Source organism: Saccopteryx leptura, chromosome 6, assembly GCF_036850995.1.
Source record: "Saccopteryx leptura isolate mSacLep1 chromosome 6, mSacLep1_pri_phased_curated, whole genome shotgun sequence".
Classification (NCBI taxonomy): Eukaryota; Metazoa; Chordata; class Mammalia; order Chiroptera; family Emballonuridae; genus Saccopteryx; species Saccopteryx leptura.
This window is the reverse complement of record NC_089508.1, coordinates 14,253,114-14,265,482: the sequence shown is the minus strand read 5'-3', so window position 1 is coordinate 14,265,482 and position 12,369 is coordinate 14,253,114. Positions and strand designations below refer to the sequence as shown.

The following is a 12,369-nucleotide window of genomic DNA, read 5'->3' as shown; positions in this document are numbered from 1 at the left end:
TTATAAAGCCACCAATCCTACTGATGAGAACCACAATCCTTACGCCTTCACTTAATCTGAATTATTTCCTAAAAGCTCTTCCCCCAAATACAATCACAGTGGGGTTAGGGCTTCAACATGTAAGTTTCAAGGGGGGTCACAACTCAGACCCCAGCACGAACACAGGGGAAAGGACACCATCCATGTGACATTCACCGAGTCAATCACTACCTCTCAGGAGCTGCACCAGCATTACATCATTTAGTCTTGAAGCATCCGGGTGAGAAAGATATTACTAATCTCGTATCACAAGTGAGAACACGAAGTTCATGAACAGCCATGAACTTGCCGAAGGACACGGAGCCAGCAAATGGTGAAACAAAAATCCGTACCTCACTCTGATTCCGACCTCCACACTCCTCAAAACCCACGGGCACTGCTCTGTCTTCCAGACGGTAGACTGTGTCACAAGGTTTATTTATAAAGCCCACAGGTCGACTATCAATGCCAAGGGCTGGAGAGAAGGGAACAGAGTCCATTAAGGAGACAGGCTTCAAAATGGAGCCCTGAGGAAAGAGCTGGGTTGGGACAGACAGAGGGGAGAAGGAAGAGGGGTCACGGTGAAGGCAGCACGAGCACAGGGCCCGGCCTGGTGGGTTCTGTAGAAAAGATAAGGACCCGTCTGTCCCCGGTCGTGCGGAGAAGCAATATAAAATAAAGACTCAAATGAGTGAAGACTGACGAGTCCAGAAAGTCAGGGAGGAAAGGGGGACTTAATTCCATGGGTGGCAGCAACCAATGAGCACACCTGAGCGGAAGATACCGTGGTGACAATACTTGGAAGACGGGGGACAGAGCCTGGAGACAGGAAAAGAGCTGAAGGGGCACGCAGGAATGGAGGCGGTGGGTGGGTCTTAGGCAAGGAGTGAGACCCGCAGGGCGAGGGCCAAGGGCCGGGTGCTGGGCTCTGCTCTCCCCCAGTTCTCGGGAGACTGATGACCAGGGGGAGAAGGAGTCAGGGACAAACGCCAGGTTCAGCACCAAGGGGGCCAGAAAATGTACCACTCATTCATTCAGCAGAATTTGGGGAGCTTCATGTGTGCTAGGGGCTGTCCTCCATCTGGACGAGAGAGATGGTAAACCAGACAGATAAACGTACAGATACGCCTGGGGCCGAGTGCCGTGGAGGGAAAGTCCTGATGAAGCCCAGCAGAGCGTTTAGGGAAGCCCTTCCGAGGAGTTGTCGTTACAGCTGGAAGCTGACAGACCAGAAGGGGCCAGGCTGGGTGAGACGCAGGACTATCGGCACTGAGATGCCTGAGGCTGCAGCAAAGCCTCCCAGGGGAAAGACAGGAGAAAACAGGATGGGTTCCAGACCCCAGGAACAGGACTCAGAGAGGGCTCGCCTCGGCCACAGAGAGCCGGCCAGGGATTGTGCCACAGTGCCAGGTGGCGTCCACAACGGCAGCTGAGGAAATGGGAGGGTCCAAGGTCAGGTCATCTGGAAAGAGACGACCCAGGAACACTGGACCTCCAAGGCACCATGGAGGGAAATTAGGGTGACTTGGGTCCGCCCTCAAAGAAGTCTTGCTATTCTGAAAAGGACACATTTATCCGTGCAGTGAGCAGGGCGGCAGCAGAGACCGGACCCACAGAGCTGTTTGGGTTCCCATGGCAACCCTTCTTTCCCATCTGCGATGCTTTCCTGAAAATGGGCTTGCACGTAAAACGCAGAAAAGTCAAAAACTTGTATGTTACAACAAACACCTCCCAAGCATAAAGGCATATTCCTTCTCAGAGTGCTTAAAACAAAACAAACAAAAACAAGAACAATTATGAAATCCCTAATCAGACCTAACCATTCTGACGTCACAGTTCCTTCGCCGCATTTCACACACACTTCACACGCATTTCACACGTGCCCTTCCATCTTCTTGATGTGTTCACAACCCAGGACTCCCAGTTACCCAGCTGAGACTCCAGAGTCACAGCGAACGACTCCCAGGTCTTTTTCAGTGGATGCATTAAGGAGAATTATACTCTTCAGAACTCTTATTATTAAACTTTTGAATTCTATATTTAGAAAACAAGGGCACAGTACACAAACAATCCAAATGATTGCGCGTGCACGCATGCGCACCCCCCCACACACACACACACAAACACATACACGCACACACGCACACGTGCGCTAAAGACAAAGACGGAGCGCCTTTGAGCTGGTGCTGGCTGGCAGCCGGGTGGGACGGCTGGAGTCATTCCTTGTTGATGAAGTAGGAAGCCACCGTCGGCATTCAGAGGGCGGTCTGCAGGTGTCGGCACGTGGTATTAGCAAGCCCACCAGGGAGATCTCACAGAAATGACCTAGGCTGGCCGTGGCCACACAGGGGACTCATGCCCTTTGGCCCACAAGACAAGGTTGGACTTAAGAAACAAGGTTTCTTTCAAATTATGAAATTTCATGAAATAAATACAGTACTTTTTTTTTTTTAGTTTTGTAAACTATAAATTCTGCAGTGGAAATGTTTTCAGGTATATGTTTCAACAGCATATATATATATATATATAATATATGTCTTTATAAAAATGTTTTAAAAGAGAAAAACTGTTGCTCTCAGAAAATGATAAAGCCATGAAATCTACTAATATATTTTTCAATCAAGAGTCTATGTTTAGGGATTTCCTCTAAGCCGCTTTTTTAAAAAAAGAGGAAATCCCTACCCACAAAGCAGACAATTTGCTTTTTCTTCAAACTGACAACACTATCATTTTGTATTGGATACTAGAGAATTCTTATTATTGAATGTGCCTTTTTATTCTAGGGGGTGAGGGGAAGGCTAGCAAAATAATACACAAAGGTATTAAAGAAACTAAAAATGGCGCAAGGAAGAGCCAAAGTAATTGATTCCACTCACAGGACCCAAATCTCTAGAAACACTCTGAAGCTGCCGCCCTCCCCGGCGGTGCTGTGAGTGGCACTGCCACCAGTGTCCCCACAGATGGAAGTGAGGGAGGACCATCTCAAAGGCACAGTCCAGACTCACATTTGGTCCAGTCCCTCTTAAGAGGGACTTGCCCTTGTCCCCTTTTAGAAAAGATGGCCACTGATAAAAGGAAAGAAGCTCAGAGTTTCAGAAAGGGTGAGATGTGAGATGATGACAGTGTCGGTAGGCGGTTATCCCCAGAAAGTCCTTTCCGGCTGCTAAGGTCAACAGCAGATCCATCCCACCACCATCCAGAGGGCTGGCGGACAGGTAACTGTGTTTACTTACTTGTGTAAGGAGAGTGAGAACTTCAGGGGAGAGAATGACCTTGAACCCAGGGAGCAGCCCAACAGCCCAGCGCTAGCCTAGACTGACCTTGGCTTTCAAGGGCAGCCCGGGAGTCCTCCTCGAAGAGCAGCCCCACCAAAGGGCCCGGCTGCTGCTCAGAAATAAAACATTACCCCAGGCAGATTGAAGACACTCGACAAGACTGCCTTCAGATGCTGAGTAAAACTGACGTCACACAAACACTGAGTCACTGCGAACGGAACAGGCGATATGTTAGAAATCCTGACGGGATCCAGCCAGTCCCTCCACTTCTGTACCCAAAACTCCACTGCCGTCAGCTCTCGCAGTTGCACAAACTGAGTCTCATGATTTCATGTTTCAGTCAAAAGGAATTTCTGCTCAAGCACATGTTACTCCAAACCAGAGTCACTCCAAGTTCAAGGTTTCAATTAGCTCAGAGTAAGAGATGTTGGGCAGGTACAGCCCCTAGTTGTACTGATTCAAGCAGATTTCTAGGCAGCAAGATGCACCCACAGGTTCAATGCACCTAAGACACTGCTGCGGGTATGGACAGTGTTGACTGGGCACCTGAGAGAGGTGCCCAGGGGAGGACACAGCCCCAGATGGTGAGGAGCTGAGGAGAGGACTGAGCCCGGCCTCTAAATACCTCGAACTCGCATGACCAGGCGGTGGCGCAGTGGATAGTGTCAGACTGGGACCTGAAGGACCCAGGTTCAAAACCCCGAGGTCACCAGCTTGAGCCCAAGGTCACTGGCTTGAGCAAGGGGTCACTCGGTCTGCTGTAGCCCCCCGGTCAAGGCACATATGAGAAATCAATCAATGAACAACTAGGGTGCTGCAAGGAAGAATTGATGTTTCTCATCTCTCTCCCTTCCTGTCTGTTCCTATCTGTCCCTTTCTCTGACTGTCACACACACACACACACACACAGAGAAAACACTTCAAACTCTAAGCAGGGGTGGTGAGGCCAGGAGGCCAGTGCTGTGAGGAAGGGCCCCTGCTGGAGAGCACATCCGGTTTTAAGAGGGTAAGTGTCGTGAGTTTAAAACAGGGTGTCACCTCTTTTCAGATGTTCAAATAAATCTAAGAAGCTGAGCCTTCTTCCTGCTCCATCACCCAAACCACCTTTACCCGCCACCTATGAGAAAACAAGTAGAAGAGTCTTTCATTAAACGCTTTCATTCAGAGAAAAGAGGGGAGGTGAGAGGAAGGAAGAAAAAGAGCACACTGGGACTATTACACATCATTTCCGGTAAAGAAAGTTCAAGGCATGACAAGTAAGCTATGGGCCCAGAACAGTGACCTGCCCCCCACTGGTTTGTGCCACAGTGCTCCTCGCTTGCAGTCTGTGTAGCAAATACGACCAGAACCCTATATTCTCCCTACTCTGTCATCAAGATCCACGGTCTCATTCACCATCAAAAACACAAGAGGAAAGCAAGCCATCTGGCCCCTGACGTGGTCAGGTCTCCCCCAAACAGGCGGTGTTAGGAGTGGGGAAGTTCTAACCTCAGAAGATGTGAGTTCAGGATCCCAGTCCGTCACCAGCCCCCTCCGGGCGGCCACCGCAGCGGGCCAACCCTCAGTCCCCGCTCTGTAGAAGGGCACGGTCCCACTGCAGAGCCCCTAAGTCCTCCTGGCCAGGCTCTATTCTAAAGTCACAGGTATGGGCAGAAACTCAACGCTACCTCTTTTCATTGTGGGACTCGTGTCCTGGGGCTGCTATTGGGGCTGCTATAAAAACGTGCCGAAAACTGGGTGGCTTAAAACAACAGACATTGACTCTCTCACAGTTCTGGCCTCAAGTCCAAAATCCGGTGTCAGTGGAGTTAGTCCTTCCGGAAGTTTCTGAAAGAGAACATGTTCTATGCCTCTCTCCCAGCCCTGGTGGCTGCCAGCAGTCCTTGGGCTTCCTGGCTGGTTGACCCATCACTCAAACCTCTGCCCCCATCTGCAGGTGTGTGTCTGTGTCTCTTCTTGTAAGGACACCGAACACACCAGAGGTAAGCACATCCAAATCCAGGATGCCTGCATCTTACCTTGATTATATCTACAGAGACCCTATTTCAAAATAAGGCTGCATCCACAGGGACCAAGGGTTGGGATTTCTATGTCCCTTTTTGAGAAATACAATTCAACCCACAACGCTTGCTCAGACAGGTGCGCACAGGGCACTGTGAGAAACTCAGCAATGACACTGAATAAACTGCCGCTGCCGAACAGCTATAGCTGGAACTTTCCCGGCTGCCTCTGAATTGCTGAGGGTGACCATACCTCCATCGACCACGGCCAGGCGACCGCCGTGAACACCCCTGCACGGCCCAGCCCCGGGGTAAACAAATGGTGCAAAGTGTGTAAACCAAATATTTTACACAGAGGGGAAAAGAAGAACCCCTACTGGGATGACATTTCATAAAACTCGACCACTGCTAAGAAAATAACCATCTGACAATAAATCCAGTCTGCAGAGACGGCAGGCTTCTCCGGAGCGGTGCTGACGAGGGAAGAGAGAGCCCAGAGGTGTGACTGGTCTGGCATAGGAACCCGGGGAGGAGAGATGAGGACTATCACGTGCGCCCTTCAAGAGCCTCCACGTCATCAGGAGTTTATTCAGTGCTTTCTGGTAAAGGAACAATGCCGTCGAGAGGGATGTACAGAGAGAAAGAAACTGACAGCCCAGCGTGGACATACAATGCCTAAGAGATAGAGCCAGGTACACACGTGTGCTAAGGGCGCCCACACGGCCACACACATACCTGCAACCCTATTTCTGCAGGAATGGGGTCCTGGAGCTGCTGTCTTCTAATCCTGGGGTCCCCTGAGCACTGAGGGTGCATTCAGAAGAGCTGGGTCTCTACGGCTGACTTTTAGACACAGGTGAGACCAGAGACCCAGGTGGGCCCCCGGGAGACACAAGACCCCATGTAGGCACAGCTAGTGAGTCCCTCCCTAGGCTTCACAGAGTTGTAATCATGGCCCAGGGAAGGGCTGGCAGGTCACACTCAACGCAGTCCCACCGTTCCCAAATGGCAAGGGTCTTATGCAGGGTCAGCGCTGAGAGGACGGGGCTCCATTCCCACACTTGCCCAGAGCCTTTCGGAAATCACACATCTATGCACAACACTGCTGTGCAAGCTACCAACATCCAGGTCTTGCACTTTGGGCAGAAATGTTCCCAGAACCCTGGTTATCTGACACTGATCAGAACCGGTGCCGACTGGTCATCCTATGTGTCAGACGAGAGCATGGAGTGAGGGGGATAATGAGTCCCCTGTGGCCAGTAGTTTGGAAACCCTGAGTCAAGGCTAACTCAGCTTTCAGATTAACTACTGAATAAACTCAGTGGATAAACACAATGGGCCCACATGAGAAAGTTGTTTGAACTGAATGAAGAAATCTAAGACTCAGAGAGATGCAGGAACTTGCCCAAGGTCACAGAGCTGGTTCGTGACCAGGCAGTTCTAGAACCCAGATCCCCTAACATCAACTTCAGTGTTCTGTGCACCACCCAATCTTTATCTCTATTAATAACCCTCTCTATGCAACAGATACCCCATCAATCAACTTCTACAAAAACCAAGAGTCAGTGACCCCCACACCCTCCCACAGTACTGTACCTTGTACAGATGTGCTAAGTCATGGTGCATATTACTTCTTTATGAGCATCTCTCTCCCACTAGACTGGAATCATCCTCGTCTTTCTGATGCCTAGCACGCAGCCTGATTGTAAGCATGAAATCAACATGGGCTGGGCGAATGAGTTATGAGAAAGTTTCAGGTACTGCATAGGAGTGGTCAGGACCTCATTACTTATTACTTAATAATATTATGTCTGAGAAACAACTGCTTTAAATATAAACTGATTTCTAAGAATGGGGAGAAAACTCTTTTTTAGTGAGAGAGAGAGACAGACAGGGAGAGACAGAAAGGAAGGGAGAGAGATGAAAAACATCAACTCTTTGTTGCAGCACCTTAGTTGTTCATAGATTGCTTCTTACACGTGCCTTGACCAGAGGGCTCCAGCCAAGCCACTGACCCCTTGCTCAAGCCAGCGACCATGGGGTCATGTCTATGATCTCAAGCCCAAGCTAGCAACCCCGCAGTCAAACTAGTGAACCCGCGCTCAAGTCGGATGAGACTGTGCTCAAGCTGGCAACCTTGGGGTTTCAAACTTGGGTCCTCTGTGTCCCAGGCTGATGCTCTATCCCAGGGGTCCCCAAACTACGGCCCGTGGGCCGTATGTGGCCCCCTGAGGCCATTTATCCGGCCCCCGCCGCACTTCTGGAAGGGGCACCTCTTTCATTGGTGGTCAGTGAGAGGAGCATAGTTCCCATTGAAATACTGGTCAGTTTGTTGATTTAAATTTACTTGTTCTTTATTTTAAATATTGTATTTGTTCCCGTTTTGTTTTTTTACTTTAAAATAAGATATGTGCAGTGTGCATAGGGATTTGTTCATAGTTTTTTTTATAGTCCGGCCCTCCAACAGTCTGAGGGACAGTGAACTGGCCCCCTGTGTAAAAAGTTTGGGGACCCCTGCTCTATCCACTGCACCACCGCCTGGTCAGGCAAGGGGAGAAAACTTTTTAAATAAGTCTGAGAACCAGAGATAATGAATGTAGACTTAATCAAGATGATAATTAAGTAAAACAAACTGACAACGGTCCTCCGACTGCACTCGTCACCCCTTCTGGGCAATCTGTACTCTCTACACATAATATCCTTATATCACCAAACAGAACTGGGACCTCTGCTCACCAGGAAGGAGCTGTATGTACCATTAATGGTCACAATCCCAATTAGCAGGTAGCCCAAAGGAGCATCCATAAACATTCAAAGACTAAAATTCAAGAACGTTCTGGTAATTCATAAAACAAAAACTTAATGGATTTGAGCATATTTTCAAAGGTCAAAAACAGACATAATATATCACGTACAAAAAAGTACAGGCCCTGGCTGGTTGGCTCAGTTGTACAGCATCAATCCGACATGTGAAAATCCTGGGTTCAATTCCCGGTCAGGGCACACAGAAGAAGCAACTAACTGCTTCTCTTTCCTTCCCTCTTCTCTCTCTTCTCTCTCTCTCTCTCTCTCTCTCTCTCTCTTTTCTCCTGCTACAGCCATGGCTTGACTGATTTGAGCGCATCGGCCCTTGGTAGTGAGGATGGCTCCATGTAGTAGTCTCTACCTCAGGCACTAAAAATAGCACAGCTGTGAGTATTGGCCCCAGATGGGCAAAACATTGGCCCCAGACAGGGTTGCTGGATAAATCCTGGTTGGGGCACAGGCGGGAATCTATTTTCCCTCCTCTCACTTAAAAAAGAAAAAAAAAGCAGTATATTCAGTGACTCAAAATAAGACACATGAAGGAAAAAAGAAATGCCATGTAAATGGCAGTAGTTCATGTCTGTTTCCAGTTAATCAGAATCCTTGAGGAATAAGCAAGGCAATGAGATGACACAGAGAAAAGAGCATCTGACCCGGAGGCAGCAGCACTGGGCTCTCCGCCCAAGGACACAGGTGGTTAGCAAGTCCCTTGCACTCTTTGGACTGCGAAGTCTGCACCTGTGGAGCCACAACAGCCTCTAGGGCCCCAGTAAAGAAACCTCTAACACGCCACCAGTGAATTAACATCTGCCTGTGCTCTAGTTCACTTTGACAAAGTGACAGACCCCTGGGTGTCACCCACACGAAGTTAACTCCATAGGGCAGGGGTCAACGCTCCATTTCGCTTATATCATCTTCTTCTCCAGTAAAACATTCTTCGGTCGGCACATTTGGCACCAAGACTCAGACGTCCCCTCTTCCTTTTGCTCCTTCTTGACAAGAGGGTGGTAGTAATGACAACAGGGAGAAAGGAAGGCAGGTGCTGGCCACTGAAGGCAGGCAGAGGCAGGTGTCTGAACAAACCCACCTTATTAGAGTGGACCAGAAAAAAATCAGAGATTCTGATTTCTCTAATCAACAGTCCATACTCAGGTATTTCCCAAAAGCTGACCCTTAAATTTATTATAAAACACTTGAACTGGTGGCTTGTGGCTTATCCATTCTCATAAGGTATTTCAAGAGTATATACTGGCCTGACCTGTGGTGGCGCAGTGGATAGGGAGTTGACCTGGAATGCTGAGGTCACCGGTTCAAAACCCTGGGCTTGCCCAGTCAAGACACATATGAGAGGCAACTATGAGTTGATGCTTCCTTTTCCTCCCCACCCCTCATCTTTCTCTCTTTCTCTTCTCTCTTTCAAATCAATAAATAAAACCTTAAGGGGGGCAAAAGAAGTACATACTAACTGCCAGGCAACATGCTGGATTCAAAAATGGACGAGGTGTGGCCCCTGCCCTTGGTCTCAGGGTGGGCAGATTAGTGAAGGGAGAAAATTAGTGAAGGGACAGACACTAAGGAGACCCCTGCACTACAAAATACATGTCAGAAAATAACGGGCACTCGTTTGGGGAACGAAAACTAAAATGGGAAGGGATGGCTGCGGGACAGTTTGCTGGGTCTTCCAAGCTGAGCCTGCGGGGTCCGGGGGAGAGGAACCAGCCAGGGAAGCAGCACTAGGACACACCGCCTTCCGCGGAGTCCCCGAGTCCCGGAGCATCCGGACAACGACCGGAGAGGATGCAGAAGAGGGAAGTCAGCTTCCTCCACATGGTCGGGGGTAATGGGGAGCAGAAGGAGCCTCGATCAGAAAGGGATTTGAGAGACAGACACATCAATCAAACGTGGGCCTTCTTTGGATTCTCATCTGAACAAACCACTGCTGGACATCTTTTCAGCAGACATCAGATCAGGTCCAAAGCAGACGAGCTGCGATGCGGGGCGAGAGGAAAGAACCGCGGTGCAATTCAGGAGTGAGGATGGTTTTCTGGTTGTCGGTGTCTGGGGCACACATGTGTTCCCACGTATTAGAGGTTCGCTTTGAAATATCTGTAGATACGATGATAAAAATGCCTGGGATTTGCGTTAAAATAACCCAGCAAAGGGGCATGAGGAGATGGAGTGCAACAAGACGGGCCCCGTGTGGACGCGGGCTCCCAGGCTGGCTACGTTGCCCGTGGCCGTCCATTACGCCCCACTACTGAAACCTTCCCTAATAAAACGTGTGAGTGGCCGGCTTTCTGAGCCCCGCTGAGGGTTTGCACTTGATCCGGCTAAGCTTTGCTTCTCAAATGTCACTGCAAAGAAGAGTCATTTGGGGAACTTGTTTAAATGCAGACTCCCAGGCAGCACTAAGAACAATTTTACGGCCCAGGAATCAGCATGTCTGGTAAACATTCCAAAGTCGGTAGTCAGAGCCACTCTTTGAGAAAAACCTCTCCAGGTGAAAGGAACCACTGCACAGCGTGACTGGGCCAGACGGAGTCGAGGGGAGGCGGAGTCGAGGGGAGGCGGAGTCGGGGGGAGGCGGAGTCGGGGGAGGCGGAGTCGAGGGGAGGCGGAGTCGAGGGGAGGCGGAGTCGAGGGGAGACGTGAAGTGCAGGGAGGAAAGGGGTGAGGCGCCCCGGCACCACTGAGCGAACCACGACGACCAGCAGCGGTGGGGTCAGAGAGGAGGGAGTGCCCAGAGACATTCTGGAGACAGACAGAATCAGGGGCCTTGGCCCCGACTGGGTATGAGGCTGAAGAAGAGAGAAGCATCAGGGATAACCACAAACTGCTCTCCAAGGGCGTCCGGGCCCACACAGCACCTAGCACAACACCCTCCACACACCCCAAGAACTGAATGTGGCTGAATGAACTTGACCCTGTTTCCTTCACAACTAAAGGGGTAAATATTATTGTGTTTACCTACAATGCCACGGGAGAAGAGATGTCATCATCTGAAACAGGAAGAGGGAAATTCTACCCTATACCAAAAAATGACCAAAATCCACAGGGCAGAGCAGAGGGGGCAAGTCACTTGCTCCACTCCTACAAATTCCAGGGTGGTCAAGATACTAACAGGAAGTGGTGACACCAACAAATAAAAGCAATGGTCAGTGAAAACGGGATCCACTAAATAAAAATGACTCACTTCCCAAATCTATTTCCCTCCCTCCTCTTCAAGAACCCTCTGCCTCAACCAACTGGGTAAAGAAAAAACAAAGACGTCATCAATCTTGATTCAACATCTGGCTGTCACCTTAGCAAGCCCCTGAATTTCTCTGAGCCTCAGTTTCCCCACCAGCAAGAAGAACATACTCTCAGCTTTACACCCGATGGAAACCAGTAAGACCATGGATACAGATGCCTCATGTTCCCTGTGAAAATGACTCAGGTGACCTCCTCTCACCTGTCACCAGCTCTCATCACGGCCATCCTGAAGGATCCAGCTCATGAAATCCTGTCTCCTCTCCAGGGTCCCCAGTTGGGCTTTGCTAACCTGTTTAGGTCATTTTCTCCTTTGGAGTCCCCAACCATGTAATTCTGGCCATGGGCCAATCCCCTGACAATCAGCAAATGCCACTTTTAACCTTCCTGGTCTCTTTATCTCTGCCCGCATCTACTCCACCAGAGTTCTGTAATCTCTCTGTATCTCAAGTTCCTGGCAAAGAGTGGTTATATTCCCTGCCATGCTGAAATTCTCAGTGCAATTGACTAGGGCTGGTACACAGTGCTTAATAAGCACCATTACCCGATCTCTTGATCTTGAAAACCAGGACCACTTGTGTTCAATAGCGGGCATTTATTCCTATCTAGAACAGGGAGATAGAGTTCATAATTTGGAGTAATCACTCAACCCTGCGATTACAGGCAATTTGAGGGCAGTGGCAGGAAGAAATAGCCACCAAAAGAAAAACTTTGCTTGTTTGGGAACCACCAGCCCCCAAATCCAGGGAAACGAAATGCAAGAAAGATGAAATCATTGCAGAGACGATGAAGGAGCAGAACAGGGGCTCAAGGCGGTCCCAGAGATGTCACCAGTCACCTGTGAGAGCTGTCCTGCGGGGACACGAAGGGAAGCAGAAAGCAGAAAACACTCAAACGTTCCTGACTATTTTTATTTTCATTATTAAAATGTTTTCGAAAGACCAAAGGTTTTCTAGGAAACATTTTAGTGCAGGCATGTTTCAAGCCCAAGCCCCATCCCCATGAAGAAACAGTCCTAGGAG

General features: G+C 49.5%; 1 protein-coding gene and 1 long non-coding RNA gene across 7 annotated transcripts in view; one reads left to right on the top strand and one right to left on the bottom strand.

Annotated features, from left to right (window-relative positions):
- The window catches only part of FOXN3 (forkhead box N3), a 409,075-nt gene that overhangs the window by 207,578 nt on the left and 189,128 nt on the right, over window positions 1–12,369 (bottom strand). The gene's annotated exons all lie outside the window — the stretch shown is intronic.
- Window positions 1–12,369, top strand: part of LOC136407661 (uncharacterized) — a 44,454-nt gene that overhangs the window by 30,346 nt on the left and 1,739 nt on the right. Inside the window, exon 3 of one of the 2 annotated variants that reach the window (XR_010751986.1) lies at window positions 5,734–5,866. The exons of the other annotated variant lie outside the window; for it this stretch is intronic. This is a non-coding gene — a long non-coding RNA (uncharacterized lncRNA). Of the gene's footprint in view, window positions 1–5,733; window positions 5,867–12,369 lie in introns of those variants that run through there. 2 annotated transcript variants of the gene reach the window in all.